The sequence below is a fragment of the Dermacentor variabilis genome, chromosome 5 (genome assembly GCF_050947875.1).
Source record: "Dermacentor variabilis isolate Ectoservices chromosome 5, ASM5094787v1, whole genome shotgun sequence".
NCBI lineage: Eukaryota > Metazoa > Arthropoda > Arachnida > Ixodida > Ixodidae > Dermacentor > Dermacentor variabilis.
Genome location: NC_134572.1, coordinates 69637324 through 69654905, shown reverse-complemented (window position 1 = coordinate 69654905; position 17582 = coordinate 69637324). Strand labels below are relative to the sequence as shown.

General features: G+C 48.7%; 1 protein-coding gene across 2 annotated transcripts in view; it reads left to right on the top strand.

Moving 5' to 3' along the window:
- The window catches only part of LOC142582760 (uncharacterized), a 297319-nt gene that overhangs the window by 226863 nt on the left and 52874 nt on the right, over positions 1 to 17582 (top strand). The gene's annotated exons all lie outside the window — the stretch shown is intronic.

Sequence of the window (17582 nt, the reverse complement as noted above, 5' to 3'; positions counted from 1 at the left end):
AGGTTGCAGGATAGCAGGCGTCGTCGTGCGGAAACCGACAAGACGTGGCAACGATACGGCGACCGCGAACGGTCCGGATGATACGAAGTACAACACACGTCGAGCGGTGACACAGAGCTGGCGCGAACGGCGCAGTGCAAACGTTCAGACTCCTGGGGGGTAGCGCGAGCGTGCGGAGGACGCTATAGTGTACAGCGAATGTGTGTGTATGGGGGGGGGGAGATCTTTTAAAACATGCGCAAGACATTTGCGGCCGAAAATGTCAAGCGTTCTTCTGCTGCACAATCGCGCAAAAGCCCTCGTTCTCTCTTTTCTATTTGTGATATGATCATTCTACTGCTCAGCATTGTCGCATGTATAGACGGAATGGGCGTCACAAGTTGTGTCAGTATGTTTGAGCAACTAACAGCTGAAGCACTCTGGCCTCCATGCCGATATTTGAGTTGAGAGAGAAAGAAAATAAACGTTCAGGTAATCTAGTCCCCACCCCGGAGCTTTTGTTCTGAAATTGTCTTTCCCTATATACCATGTCTCGCCCTGCTGGTTACGGTCGTCCTTATCCATATCCTGAACGGGAAGAGGAATGTGGGTTGTAAGAGTAAGTCACAGTGGTTCAGAGAGGCGGCATGTAGGGCAAGGTGAATTGTCATGATGGGCAAACGGAAGTCCTGGGCTCTGCGGCACTGTCACAGATGGTTTGTGATGGACGAGAAGAACATATATAGACGAACGCTGAGGGCAGAGGTCTGGTATTTGAGTACATACTCATTTGTTGAGAGCCACGGTTGGTGCCACCCTAATCATGAATCTACCTTGTCGAATTGGTAACCTTCTCAGGGGTTCTCAGTGGCAACCTTCTCGAGCCGTTACGCCTGAGTGTTCACCGATTTCTGAATTTAACCCGTAGGAAACTTATAGGCCACAACTGTCTAAAACCAGCATGTAAAATGAGGGTATAACGTACGTCAGTTTCGTGCCAGCTTTCGGACTAGTCAACTTCTTAAACACAGCCGTCGTTTTATTTCGTTTTTATTTGCATGAAGACAGTTGGTTCTGTCGATAAATTTCTCGCCGTACTCAGAAGCCATCCTTTTTCATCCAACACCTTCAAAAGCTGTCTAAACACCCCTTAAATTCACCTCGAATGATCTGAGCCATAGTATAGACCGACACTCTTGTCGAAAACAATGTTTTGCAGAAGCGCCTAACTCGCCTTGCGTTGCTTTCATGCTCTGACTGCCTTGATATCATAACATCAGATCATGTGACGCTGGTATTTATGTTAACCTGGAGATAGATGTCCGCTCATCTGTAGCCTTGCGCAAACCGACCTGGAGCCAACGTCTTGCCAAGTCTTTGTAGGCGGATCTGCTGTGCGACCAGACGGCTTCCGTGTTATGTCATGTTGGTTGCTTACGTTGCCTTTTATTGTTTTGTTTCGCAATGCCCCGCCACTCACCACTCATTAATGTTGGTCTATAGCCCATGGTATATGGCGTGGTACATGGCGACCAGTCATTTCAGCCCGCGGCGACTTTCTGAACGCGAACGTTTCGGAAGCATCGTTGCGCATTCGCACCGCCCTATCCAAAATTCGCCTTGCATATAATATGCGAATCTTTCTCTGGATATTGAGTCGCTCACTGGCCCGGAAAAGCGACGCGCGCGTCGAATCTGCGAACCAATCGCAAATGTGGAACTCCACTGACTGACGTTCGCTCGCGTCGCGCGCATGTTGCATGCGTTCTCGCGTGCACGCACCGTTTGACGCTCTGTCCTGCCGCTCACTGTCATGACGCAAACCGCGCGTGTTTTGACGCCGCTTTGCGTACAGCCGCCGCCTTCCGGGCTCTTGTGTATATGCAAGCACGCAGACACACAGTCGCGCGTGCCTTTGAGCGAAAGCGTCGTGCAGACAGCTACGGGTGGCTCATTGGGAAAAAAAATAATAATGAAATCTGAAAAACAGATATGTAGCATGCAGACACGTCGGGCGACCGCCGCTGTGCACATATACACATGCGTGCATCTGCGCCGAAGCCGCCATAGAAAAAAAAAGAAAAGGAAAGAAAATGAGAAAACAAAAGAGGGGTGGGGGAGAAAAAAGAAAGGGCTCGGGGAGAAAGAGGGAGAGAAGCGATGGCGATGGAAGTTCCGCAGCCTGTCGGACATTGTACGCCTGCATGAGCGCTGCTGTTGCTGTCGCCGCCATTGATGTTATAGGCTGTGTATGCGTGTGCATGCGACGGCACTTGTCCGTGGAGCGCGTCATGTTCCCTGCGCCCTGCCTCCCCCCCCCCCCCCCCCCCCCACGTGCCCTCTCTTCCAATGCCTGCGATCAACCACAGCGGGCAGCAGCCACGGGGACTGCAGACACCTGCAGCAGGTGTCTGCGTCTGGCGGCCGTCTAGTGCGATTGCAGCAGCCGTGTGCGACACTGCCGAGCTCCCGCCATGTAGGTCAGGTGTCTGCCACGTGGTGTGTGCCTGGCTGTGCTTGAGCCTCTGTGTTGCCTGTGCTTGTTTGCTTGCTCGCTCGCTCGCTCGGGGGCGCGCCTGCGGCGTCGACTCATTTCCCGCCTTTTTTTCGTGCCCTCGGGAAAGGAGCACCGGCGAAGCTTGCAGGATGCACAAGAACGCTTTTCTTGCCCCTTGAAGGGACGCTCAAGTCAAGCTAAAGTGATAGTTTAGTGCTTGACAATCTCTAAGGCGTCAATATCATCGCGAACAGAGCCTTAATAATCGAGAAATTGAGGTAAATGCAGGACATCATTAGAGACTCCCCCGGGACATTCAAGTGCTTGACCGATGACGAAAGCACTCCTCAGTTAAATTGTCACTAGTACTCAACCACTCGTTGCACAAAATATCCTTGTATTGTATCATAAGACGAAATAAAAGGCTACTTGTCCAGTTATGTTTTACTTTTAGAAAAAGTAACTAATTGAAATAACCCTGACAACGACGCGGGCAGTCGAAAGGTTTCGTTTTCGCTCGACTCCGCGCTGCCCACTTTGTCGCGTTTCAGTATATAGTTTCTTTATGGCGTAGTGCTGCGCTGGTTTTGCTGGCTCACGAACTCGCACAAACTGTAAGTAGCGAAGAATTCAACTTCCATGAGATGGCGCGCGATGCCCGAACGGTCTACGCCACTTGACCAAAAAGCAGCTGCAGCGGCGAATCTGCCGCTCTGTCTTGGCTCGGTACCGCCGTCTGTCGGGCGGGGTTTTACTCACCGATGGCAGCAAAGGGTGGTGATAGCGTATGCGACGTCACCACTACCCCCCCCCTCCCGGTTACATGGCGGGAGATCTGAATTTCGAAAAATGTATTCGGACCCTTGAGATGCAATTTTCTCGTAAACTAAGTCTTTTCTTGGCACGAAACAAGCGTTGCAAGGCTTCTGGAATGGTACTTAAACAGTTCACATCGACTTCGTATTTGCCTTTAGTGTCCCTTTAACAACCGGCCTCTTACAGAAAATCTACTCTACTTATTGTGAGGTGAATACCAAGAAAGCTTGAAAATTTGTTCTTTTTGTCCTCTGTCTTGTTCGGAATCTGTTGTTCGGAATCTGTTGTTCGGAAGCAAATCGCAAGGGCCGACAGAGTGCAAGAGTGAATGTGTGGTGTGGGCTGGACTGTTCTCCAGGCTCAAGGCCCTGGACCTTCTACTCCCCTTGCCTTTTATACGTGGGCCTACGGGAAATGCACTCATCGATTGCAGCGAGGAGGCCTCGGATATCGCGGAATGATCAAGTGGATGATTGAAGAAACTGTGGCGTCCGTCAGGGAGTACGTTATCGCCATCGCTGGCCGGCTCGTAACAATGCAAGTTGCCGAATACGCCCATTGTAGAAACGAATTTAAATGGAAGGAAGCCTTTGTGGCTATGGAAAACGTCTTTAGTTGGTCATTTCAAGTATGCCTAACCCATACTCTGAAATCTCGCTGGGATCGCGCTGGCACCTATAACTGTGTATCCCATTTGTTGTGTGTGTAGACCCATGTGCCTTCTGAGAACTGAATGGGCATAATTTCCGAGAGACATGCAAAGCTGTGCTTTCACTTTGTACTCATTGTTGGTTTCAGCACGTGAGCCGCGGATAGACTCGCACTGTTTTCCTGTAACGTTCAATTGCTTCAAGCGCCATATAGCCATGCACTAGAGGAACTCGTGAGGTCTGCCACTATGGGATCCTGGTTGCCATCGGTCACTGGCGGGAACTGGTGTCATCCTCGTAGGTATGCTGTCTCTGATTTTGAATGCTTTCGTGCTCTTGGTGTCGGGGCACTATCCATCTTCGAAGTGTGCATCCTCGACTTCACGGTGTAATGGCGTTAATGATGTGCCTTCGTAGTCTCTTGAATTTCTCGAACAGTCCCCGAGGTGGCGAACCGTTCGAACGGGTCCTCCAAATATGCGTGTGATCTTGAGGTTACGGAAATTTCACGTTTGTAAACACTTTACTGTCAACTGAAAATAAGGAAACGGGGCACGGGTTGGCTGAAGCGCCGTTCAGAAGTGGACGAAGGAGGATCGAGTATAGCCCTTCCAGGGGTGAAAACTTGCTCGGAAGCTTATAGGCCACGGCTCCTCGCTTATTGCAGCTGTGACTTGGAGTCCTTCATGGTGCCTGGCGCACGGCCTGGCTCATGATTGCGTGCTTTGCCTCACGGATACGATATTCGGTGCATGAGTTTCACGATGACTGTGTCTTTCTATAGGACCGCCCTCCTTCCGCTGCGCGTAAGGATTGTTTGAAAATATCTTTGCAGACGTCTTCGTCGGCGGCGTGTCCCGCGAGAAGTCTTTTTAACGCTCCTCCCGCTCTATACGCATCGGTTATCACATTTTTTTTCGCAGGTACGTGAACGCATGTGTGCGTCCCAGCCTTCGATGCTATTTTTCGGTGGCGGCGGTTTTTAGTGCGCAGTTGCAATCGAGACGAGGCGTATTTGTTCCTATAGACGCAGTTATTGGTTTTCGCCTGCTTGCAACTACGTTAGTGTTATCACTGTTCCTTGACCGCGATATACGGGGCACCGGCAGCTGTAGATATTACTTTCCTTGTACGCGGCCGCTGCAGCATATACACATTGTTACGTTACGAGTTACCATGATAAGTTACCGTGCAGTGATGGGTGTGCTGCTCCGATTGCTCCAAACTGCTCCATAAGAGAAATGCTGCTCCAAAATGTCATTTCTGTTAGTAACTGCTCCGAACTTCCTCCGAAACGGCGTTGCATGGGAAAATGAAGACGAGGAACTTCATCCGTGTGACCTGCCAGGGAGCCCTAAAGAAACTGAAAACAAGCTGTATACTGTCATCATTTTCGAAAGTGCAGTAAGCCAATCGTAGCCTCGGCTGCAAACCGAGCACGCCGAGGCATTTTTCACGCCGCACGGTCTCCACGGTGCCTATATGGAACCATAAGTACTGGTATATTTAATAGCTCGTTTTACTGCGTGTTCGATAACCATCCATCTTCTTAATTGTTTGTTTCTTGCACTTTGTGTTGATTAATTTAGGTGCAATATTTTTCATAATAAATATTAATATTTATGAAACGCGCTTCGGGGATGGTTCGTACCCCAGGAGCCATATGACATATTTTGCCATCTGCTCCGAACACACCAGTATAGCGGCTCCAAACTATAGCATTTTTTCTGCTCCGAAATATGCTTCAAAAAGTTAAATGTCGCTTCCATCATGCACTGCATTACGACTGTATATTCAACTTTATATGCAGATACAGTTGCATCGCGGCTTTGTGTGTTCAGTCTGAAATTACACTTAGTAAAGCAATGAGCGCGGCTAGTTGGTGGACGTTCATGATTGTATTGCGCTTAGTATAACACTAACGGAAGGACTATAGAATGAACATAAAAGAACAAAAAAAAAACGGGACATGCGTGGCGCAAACAAGCAACTCGTTTAATACTGCTATAGACAACACGCTTGTACACACGGTGATGGGAGAATAAGGAGAAGTAATATGTTCTGTTACGGCTCCAGGTGGCGTTTGGGCCAGGAATCGACCAATCTCATAGACAAGTACGTCCGGTAGTGCAGAATGAAGGAAGAATAGTTAATTTTACATTATTTACACTGGCTACTCAACAATAGACCATATTCACACTATCAATCAGGTCCTAGAGAAATGTGCGGAATATAATCAACCCTTATATATAGCTTTCATTGATTACGAGAAAGCGTTTGATTCAGTCCAAACCTCAGCAGTCATGGAGGCATTACGGAATTAGGGTGTAGACGAGCCATATGTAAAAAATACTGAAAGATATCTATAGCGGCTCCACCGTAGTCCTCCATAAAGAAAGAAACAAAATCCCAATACAGAAAGACGTCAGGCAGGGAGATACGATCTCTCCTATGCTGTTCACAGCGTGTTTACAGGAGGTGTTCAGAGACCTGGATTGGGAAGAATTGGCGATAAGAGTTAATGGAGAATACCTTAGTAACTTGCGATTCGCTGATGATATTGCCTTGCTCAGTAACTCAGGGGACCAATCGCAATGCATGCTCACTGACCTGGAGAGGCAAAGCAGAAGGGTGGGTCTAAGAATCATTCTGCAGGAAACTGAAGTAATGTTTAACAGTCACGGAAGAGTACAGCAGTTTACGATAGGTAGCGAGGCACTGGAAGTGTTAAGGGAATGCATCTACTTAGGGCAGGTAGTTACCGCGGATCCGGACGATGAGACTGAAATAATCAGAAGAATAAGAATGGGGAGGAGTGCGTTTGGCAGGCATTCTCAGATCATGAAGAGCAGGTTGCCATTATCCCTCAAGAGAAAAGTGTATAACAGCTGTGTCTTACCAGTACTCAAGTACGAGGCTTACGAAAAGGGTTCTGCTGAAATTGAGGACGACGCAACGAGCTATGGAAAGAAGAATGATGGGTGTGACGTTAAGGGATAAGAAAAGAGCAGATTGGGTGAGGCAACAAACGCGGGTAAACGACATCTTAGTGGAAATCAAGAAAAAGAAATGGGGCATGGGCAGGACATGTAATGAGGAGGGAAGATAACCGATGGTCATTAAGGGTTACGGACTGGATTCCAAGGGAAGGGAAGTATAGCAGGGGGCGGGAGAAAGTTAGGTGGGTGGATGAGATTAAGAAGTTTGCAGGGACAACATGGCCACAATTAGTACATGACCGGGGTAGTTGACGAAGTATGGGAGAGGCCTTTGCGCTGCAGTGGGCGTAACCAGGCTGCTGCTGCTGCTACTGCTGCTGCTGATGATGATGATGACACTGGCTCCACATATGGAAGCCCACTCCATGAAGGAGCGTATTAAACGTCCAAGTTCACCGCGGGACACGTCAGCACACCTCTCACTGCGCCAGAGTTTGTTCACAGCATCCCAAATCACGACATCGAAGAACTCTAGCTTAGCTACGTGTGGTTAACGTTATACCTTGCCTTTGTAACAGCTGTCCTGATGAATTAAGGAAGCCCTGCAATCACTGTATATATGTACTGCTCCATCATCGCTGCATTATCGTCTTTTTTCTGTCCATTTTTTCCCGCCTTCCGCTCAGCTAACGATGAGCAGCCAGTGATGGTTCCATGCCGAGCGTTTACCTAGAAATAATTTGCTGCCCTTTCCGTATGTGGGACGAGCAGCGTGTTCACGTATAAAGCTTTACCCAGGGGCAAGTTGCACTGAAAGGGCCAAGCGCATATATGCCCAGTGGTTCTACGGCATTACTGCGGTTTTAGTATATTCTACTCGCGTACTACATAGCTCTATCAAGGTGTATTCTATACATTCCCCGTTAAACTTAAGCTGAACTGTGAAGACGCGTCTGTAGTGGTTTAACCGCGATAAACGCAAGATCTAAGGAGCAAACATCAAATGCTTTGGGAGAAATACGCGTTATGGCAGCACATTCGTGGCACTCCAACCAGAAATCGCCAGCAGCCTCCGTAGGAGGAGCAAAAAAATTTGCTTAATAAGGTGTGTTCGGGTTACCCATGACGGAGCCTGTAAGGTTGGCGGTAAGCCTAAATGGCGCTGATGCCGCGTTATACCCTGTATTTGGCCCTTTCGACAGTGCCATAACGCATATGTATTTTGAGAAGGACCTGGCTCGAGGCCACGGCCGCCCTCTCTCGCCGTTACATGGCTGCCGCGGTGCACGCCTGCTCGGAGCCACCGTGGACGAGGGCCTTCGTTGGTCCACGGGCCCCGCCCACCTCCGCGGCGCGCTTTCCTGGAACGAAAGCGTCGCAGCACCGGAGGAGACACGCGGCGACGTCCGTGCAAAAGGTCGCGCAGTTTGCACCCGTCGCTGTAGGCACGCGGGGCCGTCCGTATCGGCTCTGGGGGCTCCGCGGCGTTGCGGGTGCCGCGAATTCAGGCCTCGCTTCCGCGAACACGTGACGAGCGACGACCGCGTGACGAGCGGACGCCGCCGATTGTTGCCGCCGGGCTCCCGGATGGCTGCGGGGGAGTGACTTCGTCGTGGCGTCTGGCGAATTCCGCTTTGTCATTGGCGCTGGCTTTTGTCTCTTTCAGTGCGGGGGCGTTGACTGACGCAGAATTGCCCAAATGTGCGCACTTCTGTCAAAGCAGGTTGCTTTGTCTGAGAAAGCTAAATCCTCGGGGAGACGGTATATATGAGGCGTTCGCGCCTTAGAAGCCTGCATCTCATCATCTCATCATCGAGATGGTTTATCAGAGATTCTTATTGGTCGAGTTGCCATTTTGAGGCTGCTGTCTAATGATAGGTACCGAACCCCCCCCCCCTCTCCGCCTTTTTCTCCCTTTCCATTGTCGGCCTTACTGGTTCTCCTCCCTTATGTGTATAGATATGTTCTGCGCGTGTTCCTCAGGGAAGGGGGTGGTGTCTTTAAACCGTAGTATACGTAACCGTGGCATCCGTTCACGTCTCATGTGCCTCGCACTGTTAGCGCCGTTGATGAACGTGGAGGATGAATGTTTGCTTCAGAATATGCCGTACATAGACGTGTAAAGCGAGCGAGCAAGTTATTGGCGTTGCATGTGTCGTTTGCTTGAATAGAGCGATCTCCGACGATGTGTGTGCCTCGCGAAGCAGCTTCGTTCGCCCCGCGCACTTCGCCATGTGTCTCCAGAAGCGAACGGGTTGCGCGCGCGAGCTCTGCAGGGTCACTCGCGGGTATTTCGCTGAAACGGTAGCGACCGCGCGACTATTTTCAACCGCGGCTGCCGCGCACTGGATGGATTCCAAGTTTGCTGCCCCGGAGCCCTTCGCCAACGCTCCTTCCCACCGTGCCCTCGCAGCAGCAGCATGCGCAGCAGCCAATTCTGTTGTTCCAGTTTCTTCTTCGTTTCGTCTTGCCTAGGGTCATCGTTTTTTTTTTCTACTCTTCTTCTTTCTCTTGCTGGTTTTTTCTTTCGTAACGGGCACGCACGCGGTGTGGGTCGACCACCGCGAAGCTTTCGGCATTGGCCGAAAGCGCCCGCCGCTGCGAGCCAATGCGCGCATTCGTCGCGAGAGTTGTGCAAGAGGAAGGAAAGCTCGAGCTATGCGCGTGCATGCATAAGCACATAACCGAGCTTTCGCGTGCGCGCTCTGCAGACGCTGCAGCGAAATGCACGCCTCGCGTCCCTCGTGGTCAGCGCGCCGTATACGGCCGCGTTTGTAGAGCGTGGACTGTGGCTGCTGAAAAAAAAAAACATAAGTGCATCTCTTCGCGTTGCCGTGCTATTCATTGTGATATAGTGGATGACACTCGCCGATGACACTTTGTGTAAGTACACCAGATGCCGAATTCGCAAAGCTTTTCGTTCGTAAAGTGGTCTTTGCCATTGACTGGCCGCATTCGCCAATGATGTGTCCATGATCACGATTGACTGAAACTTTCTCTTGCAAACAATTCTAGCGTAAAAGTTTTTTTTAATGTGAATACGGGGCCAAGAACACCTTTGATTCATAGTTTTATTTTCCACGGGAATTCAGTAATAAGCTTAGGCTGAGAAACTGAGGCGGACAAGCTTGCCATTAAAGCGTTGCGGCGGTCGGGCTGCATGCATGTGACGCTACAAACAGGGCAGCGTATTGTTGAGGAACACATTAGCGATGTTCTACTGCATACGCAGTTCGTTAGTTTTGAGAGGCAAGAACACATGTGTATAGCTGGATCGAATGCACCTCGCTTTGGGCCACCTGAGCACGGCTTATACAGCCCCGACGATCAGAGGTGTGCATATGCCGAGCGTTTGGGTGTCTCTATTCTCCCCTAAATTTCAACAAAGCCCATGAAAACGCCCTTCTAGGAATATGAAATAACGAGCAAGAAGAACAAAAAAGAAAAGGGGCCCTTCCTAAATGAAGCCCTGGCTACGGGAATGAGATGGCTGCTAGCTGGACCTGTGTGCAAGCGCGTGGATCATGCGTATGTATGCATAGTTCTCCAGGCACTCCTTCCCTTCTGAAAAGGAATAGCTATTTTCACCCTGTTCGGTCTGTTACCTGTGTATGAGCAAGTCATAGATGCCTGATTGCTAGTATCCAGTTGTGACAGGCTCGGCAAGCAGATGCCGTGCGTAGCATATCTTCGTTGTTTCTTGGAGGGCGAGTGGAGCGATCGAATTCATTCTGTTCCTGCATCGCGCTCTTTCGGATGGCGGCCTTTATTTTACGTGATGACCGCACGTGACCCACATAACGCCGATATTAATCACCATCGGCAGCTCCGCAATCGGTAGTCCACTTTGGGCTGCAGGTGCTTGCGTGCATCTTTGATTGTAGGTGTGTTCGCCCTGTATAGGCGTCCGCGCCGCAGTCGATCTGGTCCGTGCGGGCGTTTCTGGTGGTGCGTTGGTGTAGTGCATGTAGATATGCATGCACTAGGGGAAGGGTGGTGCGCGGAGGCGTGCTATATTGGAAGCTATGCATGGCAGTGGTATGCGTGCCAACCGCCGCGTACGTCTTATGTGCCACAATTTCATTTCTTCCCGCTCCGATTGCCCGCTTCTTTATGTACTGCAGCGACAGGTGCTTCAAGTGGTGCTAAATAGACGCTTATATGTTCGGGCGTGGAATTATATAATCTTGCTTTCGGTTAGGACGCTCGGTTTCCGAGATCAGAAGAACCACGCGCGGTTGTGTCAGGTCTATATGCATGATTCCCCCCCTCCTTTTCTTTCCCCTTTTTTTTCGTTTCTGTCAAATATGTTTAGCAGCTATTCGGCGCAGCATGCGTGGCTGTACCCGGAACGAGGTCAAGACCGCGGGACCCGCGTTTGCAAGCAGCGGTTTGAGCCGCACAAAAGGAACTCGGCACCGCCGCCGTCTCCGCACACACGCCATGCATGCACTCCCTGCAAATTCGGGAGAACAACGGCGGGACTTGGGTTGGGGTGGAGGATCGTGGTAGGGATAGATGTGGGTGCTCACCAAAGACTTGTATAGGGTGCTGTTGAAAATAGAAGAAAAGAAGAGGGAAAGTAGGGAGGGCAGGGGGGGTGGGGGTGGGGGGTTCCGTTGCAGCGCTGGCCCCGTGACCGAGCTGTTATGACGGCGCAGGCACGCAGGCAGGAGCCGCGGTCGGTTGTCACCGGTCGTCCTCAAGGTCGCGAATGCATGCATGCGTGTCTGCCCGCGGTATATACTGCTGCTCACGAAAGCAGCCACACTGGGTCCCCCCCGTATACGTGCCTTTACGCTCAGAAGCGAAGGGAAAGCGGGATCACCCGTATGGCCCACGTGGAGAGCCTCCCGCACGGTCTCGCTCGCTCTCGCTATGTTTTCGTGTCTTATACAGTGTTGACTTGGTAGAGGGCCGCAGGGAGCGCGCGCGGTGTGTATACTCGCAGGCACCACCGTAGCACCGCGCTTTTCAAAAGGGAGCCTGGAAAAAAATCGCGCGCACAATCGAGGGTGAAAGCTCTCGAAGACGGGGAGATAATGTGTGCCGCGACCTACATTAATATTTTTCGTTAGGATATATACGCACAGTGGGAGCGTTCCGCCGATGCGCCGCTATACACGGCTTATGCGCGGCGCCCTCTATCTTGTGTTGACTGCATTTAATTTTCTATGTGATGTCGGTACTTCTGGTGAGCTCCTTCGTGCACTCCCAGTCTCATGCCCCTTATGCTTTTTCAGCTGTTTCGCTTTACGATCTTACACTATACTTCATTAACCGACATTTCGTCATTTAATTGTATTACCCGTAAATTCACGTCCGCGTATGTGTATGACCTGGGAACGGCTGCACTAATAGACAAAGTTGCGCCACCCGCGTCGAAGCCCTCGAACGCGGTTAAACTGTATTTTGCTAAATTACTTGTAGCGTAGTGCCCTTCGTCCCGTTTCATTGCCTCCTGCATAGTACAGTTTGAAATAGTTCAGAAAGACCAGTGTTTTACAAGGGTCACTCGCGTATACGTAGCGTATATAATACTTTGTCAGTATTACAACTGCATATGCATGGGTGTAAAATTAAGCACAGATCAATTGTACTATGAGAGACTAAATCTGAACTTCTTAAGGCTATACAGACCAAATTTAGCGTTCTGATGCTACAGTGTTCTTACTTGAAGCTGGCTTTTTCATTACATATACACTTAATGACATGGATAAAATATATACGTACGCATGTATGTTACGCATAATTTATTTCGTTTGTCTATACGCGCGTCGTATTTCGTCTTATATTTGCCGTCTTGGAGAGCCATCAGTATACTCTCAATAGTGGCACGTATGCCATGTCACAGGGACGGAATAATACGCAAACGTCGACAATGAAGCGCAACTTGCACTTGTATTTCCATGCTCGTGAATATGTATGTTTCTTTCGTGTGCAGGCCGCACACTGTCAAACATTTACGCGTAAGACGTGATCGTATTTGCTTTTTTGCTTTTTTTTTTCCTGCTATAGTTCTTCAAACAAGTCAGATAGTAACGGAACGTGGACTATATACGTATAATATTATTCTCGCCTTCTGATACGCTCGTGACAGTGGAGATTCCTCTGCGACTGACTGTGAATGACTGACTGTTTTCTTTACCCTCCTTATCTGTTGTTACCTTTTCCCCTCCACAACGTCCCTACATTTCCCCCTTCGTCCCCCTCTCTCTCTCTCTCTCTCTCTCTCTCTCTCTCTCTCTCTCTCTCTCTCTCTCTCTCTCTCTCTCTCTCTCTCTCTCTCTCTCTCTCTCTCTCTCTCTCTCTCTCTCTCTCCTTCGTATATTCAGTCTGAAATGCCGTATAGCGCCGGTCTGGCAAACTGACAGATTACGGACAGAGTCAGTGTTAGGTTAAAGATGCTGACGCTCTTACGGTCACGTTACTGATTACTGATTGCAATCTCTGACTTGCAAATGTTCACATGGGTTAGCGCACCTCTTCCATTTCTTCCATATATGTTGTACGTGCCCAAGAGACGCTCGTCCGGCCGTCTACCGCTGCGCGGTATGCAGCCTGTGTGGCTGTGTTCCGGTACTTTCACGCCTTCTTTCGAGAGTCGTATAATATACATATATACATATATAGTTCTGCGGGCCAGCCGCTATTAGTTCGCATTATCTTCTATTTTAAATGCACGATGGTGATGGAGGGATCGTCATTCATTCCTTGGTTCGAGTATAGCGCTGCTCAAGTAAAATGGTGTGTTCAGTGCTCATTCACCCTTGATTCCGAACGAAGCAAGCGGTTCACGCGTGCTATAACGACACTCACGGTTTCAAGGCCACGGTGGGTGCTGTGGCACGTGTTGTGTCTATACCATGCCTGAATCTACAGTACTTTTCTGAAACGCTGCACCGTGCATGCATGTTGTCGTCCACTTGAGTGGCCTTGCATATTCTGCACATTCGGCTCACTTGCAAAATGGTCACTTCCTCGTCTGGACACACTTGATAAAGTTTGTAAGAGTTGCCTTAATGACAACTATAAAGGTTAGCTATACAGCAACACGCTTGGTATTGTGAACCTCAGGTATATCATACACACGCTCGCGAACATACAAGGACGCGAAACGCACAAGCACGATATTTCGCAGAGTTTCGGTGAGCCTGTATCCCCCATGAATGCTATACATTGCATGCCTGAGTAGCCTGCAAAGCAGAACACTGCCACTGTGAAAAGACATTTCGCAGCTCAAGAGGCGTGTCATAATCCAAACGTTTGAGGCCTGTGTAGTGCCTGCCAGTTAAGTTAATTGGCATAAGGGGGGGCTGATATCGGCTGTATTTCATGGAAATTGCGATTTGTGTGCGCGACATTAAAGGTAACACGATGTATAGACTCGCGCGATCGCGCCTGTGTATAATGCATGCGGCCGCATGGCATTTGAGAGCCGCAGTTTTGCCTAAATGTTTACGGGGGCCCCGTATATAGCGGCATCACGCCACACCGCAGGCCCATATAGACTGCGAGCGCCACGCAACAGACGGCGCAAGTGCCACTGCCTGACTTTTTGAATATCGTACGCAGGAGCACTGAAATCACGAAAATGATTGCTGACATATGACGCTCAGATCCAACTTAAACCACAAACAGCGAACAACACTGCGATCTGCGGCCATATTTGGAATGTAGCGTGGGAATTGAGTTTCCTACGTATACGGCAAAGGAGACACATCTTGCTGCGGCGTCTATTGCGTCTGCCCGCAGTGCTAAGCCCAGACAAACAGACAAAGAACTTTTTTGAGGTCCTGAGGGACTAGCCCGTTGGAGTCCCCCCGGCTTGCTGCTGGCTGCTCCCATCTCAGCCCAGTTCGTCTCTATTTTTCTTTATCTGCAGCGTATAGCTTAGCGCTTGTGTGGTTTATACTGCTGGCGTTGACTTGAAGTGTTCTTGTCTCCAGCTCTGTGCTGCGTATCATTTATGCTCACCGCTGCTTCTATATATAGACCTCGAAGGCTGTTGCACATCCTATAGCGCACACTGGCAGGGAGGGCTATATGCTGGCGGTGCATTCCATTTGTCTGTGCCTATAACGAAAAAGAAAAGGAGGGGCATGGAGATAACCAAGGTCATGACCGGTCGGCTACACACTTGGACAGAGGGAAAGGGGAAGCAAATTATTCAGAAGAAAGTGTCATCGAGCGCGCATGCACACATAAAAATACTCACTAACAATCAGAGACGGACGTGTATTCCCTTGAAGAAGCGCAACGGCGCTTTAGTGGCCCTTCTGTGTACAAGAGTACTTCTGCCAAGGTCCCAGGATCTTTTCTTCTGAGAATGGTCTGTTGGCTGAGCGGCTGAGGCTATAGCAAGCAAAGAACCTCGTTGACTGTCGAAGGCAGTGTATTGACACAAGAGTATACGTATACATATATAGCTTCTTCACCTCCGCAGGGAATACATGCGTCTGTGTTGGTCATTCCTATCAAGAGTTATAAGCGTTCGTAGATGCAACGCCTGGCCACTTGCGACGTAGTAAAGCTTGGCGATGGGAGAGTCCGGCTGGCAGGCGAATTCGTAAGCATAGGGGCGTGTGATTGGGTATACAAGTGAGAGTTGCTGAAACCCTGCTGCGAGTTCCATGATGCAACTTGCACGTGCACGTTGTCGAGCATCATGGGTTCTCGACAGTGGTAGATGCACTCATTGGCCTTGTTGATGAACCAGGCACGCAGCTTCATCTACGCTTGTAGACAATTCTAAGGTGACCGGGCACCACCGAAGGTGAATGTTCCTGCTCAACAACATGGTGATCTATATATAGCTGCATGCTGTTCGCGTGAGAACCGCGACGCAGCGCAGTTTGCGGTAGGACTGCTTTCAAATCGAACAATATAGGGTCCGTCGAGTATATACGGCTTACTGCTGCTAAAGCACGTAAGCGACGATGCGCTCAAAAGCCGTAAGCTCTCCTGCTGTTGATGTTATATGCGAAAGCTTGAGCGGCATTCAAACGGAGTTCGATGAGGCCATCACATATAGAGCTGTTGAAAATATAGTAGAACTGTTCGGGCAAAGAAGTGCGTAGCTAAAAGTAGGAGTGGCTTGAAAGAAGATAAGGACGCTTCAGAGCTACGTATACTGGTCACTGGATCGAGTGTGTATAGGCGGTGCAGTGTCTATAATATTCGTCGGCATTGAAGCGATATGCACAAGGAACAACTATTTGTTACACGATCTTTCTCGTACCCTTGCCCACGCTGGTACGCTTGCTAGCAGTCATTCTTTTCTATCGCGCTCATTTATCAGTACAAATAAAAATTACCGACAAGAAAGCTGGTTTGCTCTGTCAGTACATCATGCACCACGTTTGTTAACGAAGTGACGGAGTATAAATACTTGGGACTAACAGGTGGCCTTAGGTAGAATAAGGACATTGATCATATTACAGCTAACACACACCGTACATAAGCTATTCTCCCTTTGCAGAGGAGAAAAATTATCCTCTTCTTGCATATAAATCTGCTCTTTTACCCATCTTAGTCTACGCAGTTATTATCCGGAAACTATTTCCAAAAACGAATATCAAGAGGTTGGAAGGGATGCAAAATAGAGTAGTTCAGTTAACTTACAATCGCTGTGACCCCACATCAGTACATTACCTGATAACAAGGGCGTACTTGCATATCTTGCTTATCTAATTAAAACCTTGTACATATTTTAAAAAATTTCGTTTATTCTGCATTTCTTTTCTTTTTTACTGCGCATTAAATGGACATTTATGGGTAGCTGTACTATTCGTTATTTCTTCTTTCTCAGGTTATAATACAAGACAACGACATGACCATACGTTAATACCGCACAAAACACGCAATAATTGTTTTAAGTACTTTATTTTCGCCCAATAACAGTCAAGGATTGTAACTCACTCACTTTGTTCTACAGGTATGTTGTTTCGTTGTCAATTATTCGTATGTATTTCTAATCTTCTGTCGCGAAATTTCATGTTGTCCTCATGAATTTTTTTTTTTATTATTCACCAGATATGTTAAGTTTGCGCATTTGTTGTATGTATTTCTTATACGACAATTTTATGTAAAACTATACGTATCTGTGACTACTTCCCACCCTATATATGAAAATCCCGACCAGAGATTCTAGTATCTATATCGACAAATTGTGACTGAGTTTGCCACCACCGGGCAATTATGCTGCACAAGTATACATGTGTTATGGAATGTATATATGCTCCTCGGAGATGCGTGATGCGTACTTTGCTGATTACTCTCTGATCTGTGTCTTCCAACTGATGCATATAAGCCTTGATATCCTTTGTATATATCAGCGACGATGCACAATTAATGTACCACGTATGTGCACCAGCGCAGGTAACTGGCGCGAATCCTATACTGCATCTAAAAAAAAAATATTTTGCCCATTTGACACCAAGGTTTTGACGAGAACTGGACAGAACGAAGTCGATATATAACGAAACCTATAGGAAACGCTCTTCTAATAAACTTGCGTTAAATCAAGGTGTAGGTTCTACTTTACATGCATAGCCTAATAAAACAATTAGTCCGAAAAGTTCACACCTAGAAATTCACAGTACTTAAAGGCTTTGGAACTCAGTGTTAAAGTTCTTAATTCCTGCACCATGCATTACGCGTGCGAATGTCACGATGGTTGCTATCTCATTATGGCCAAAT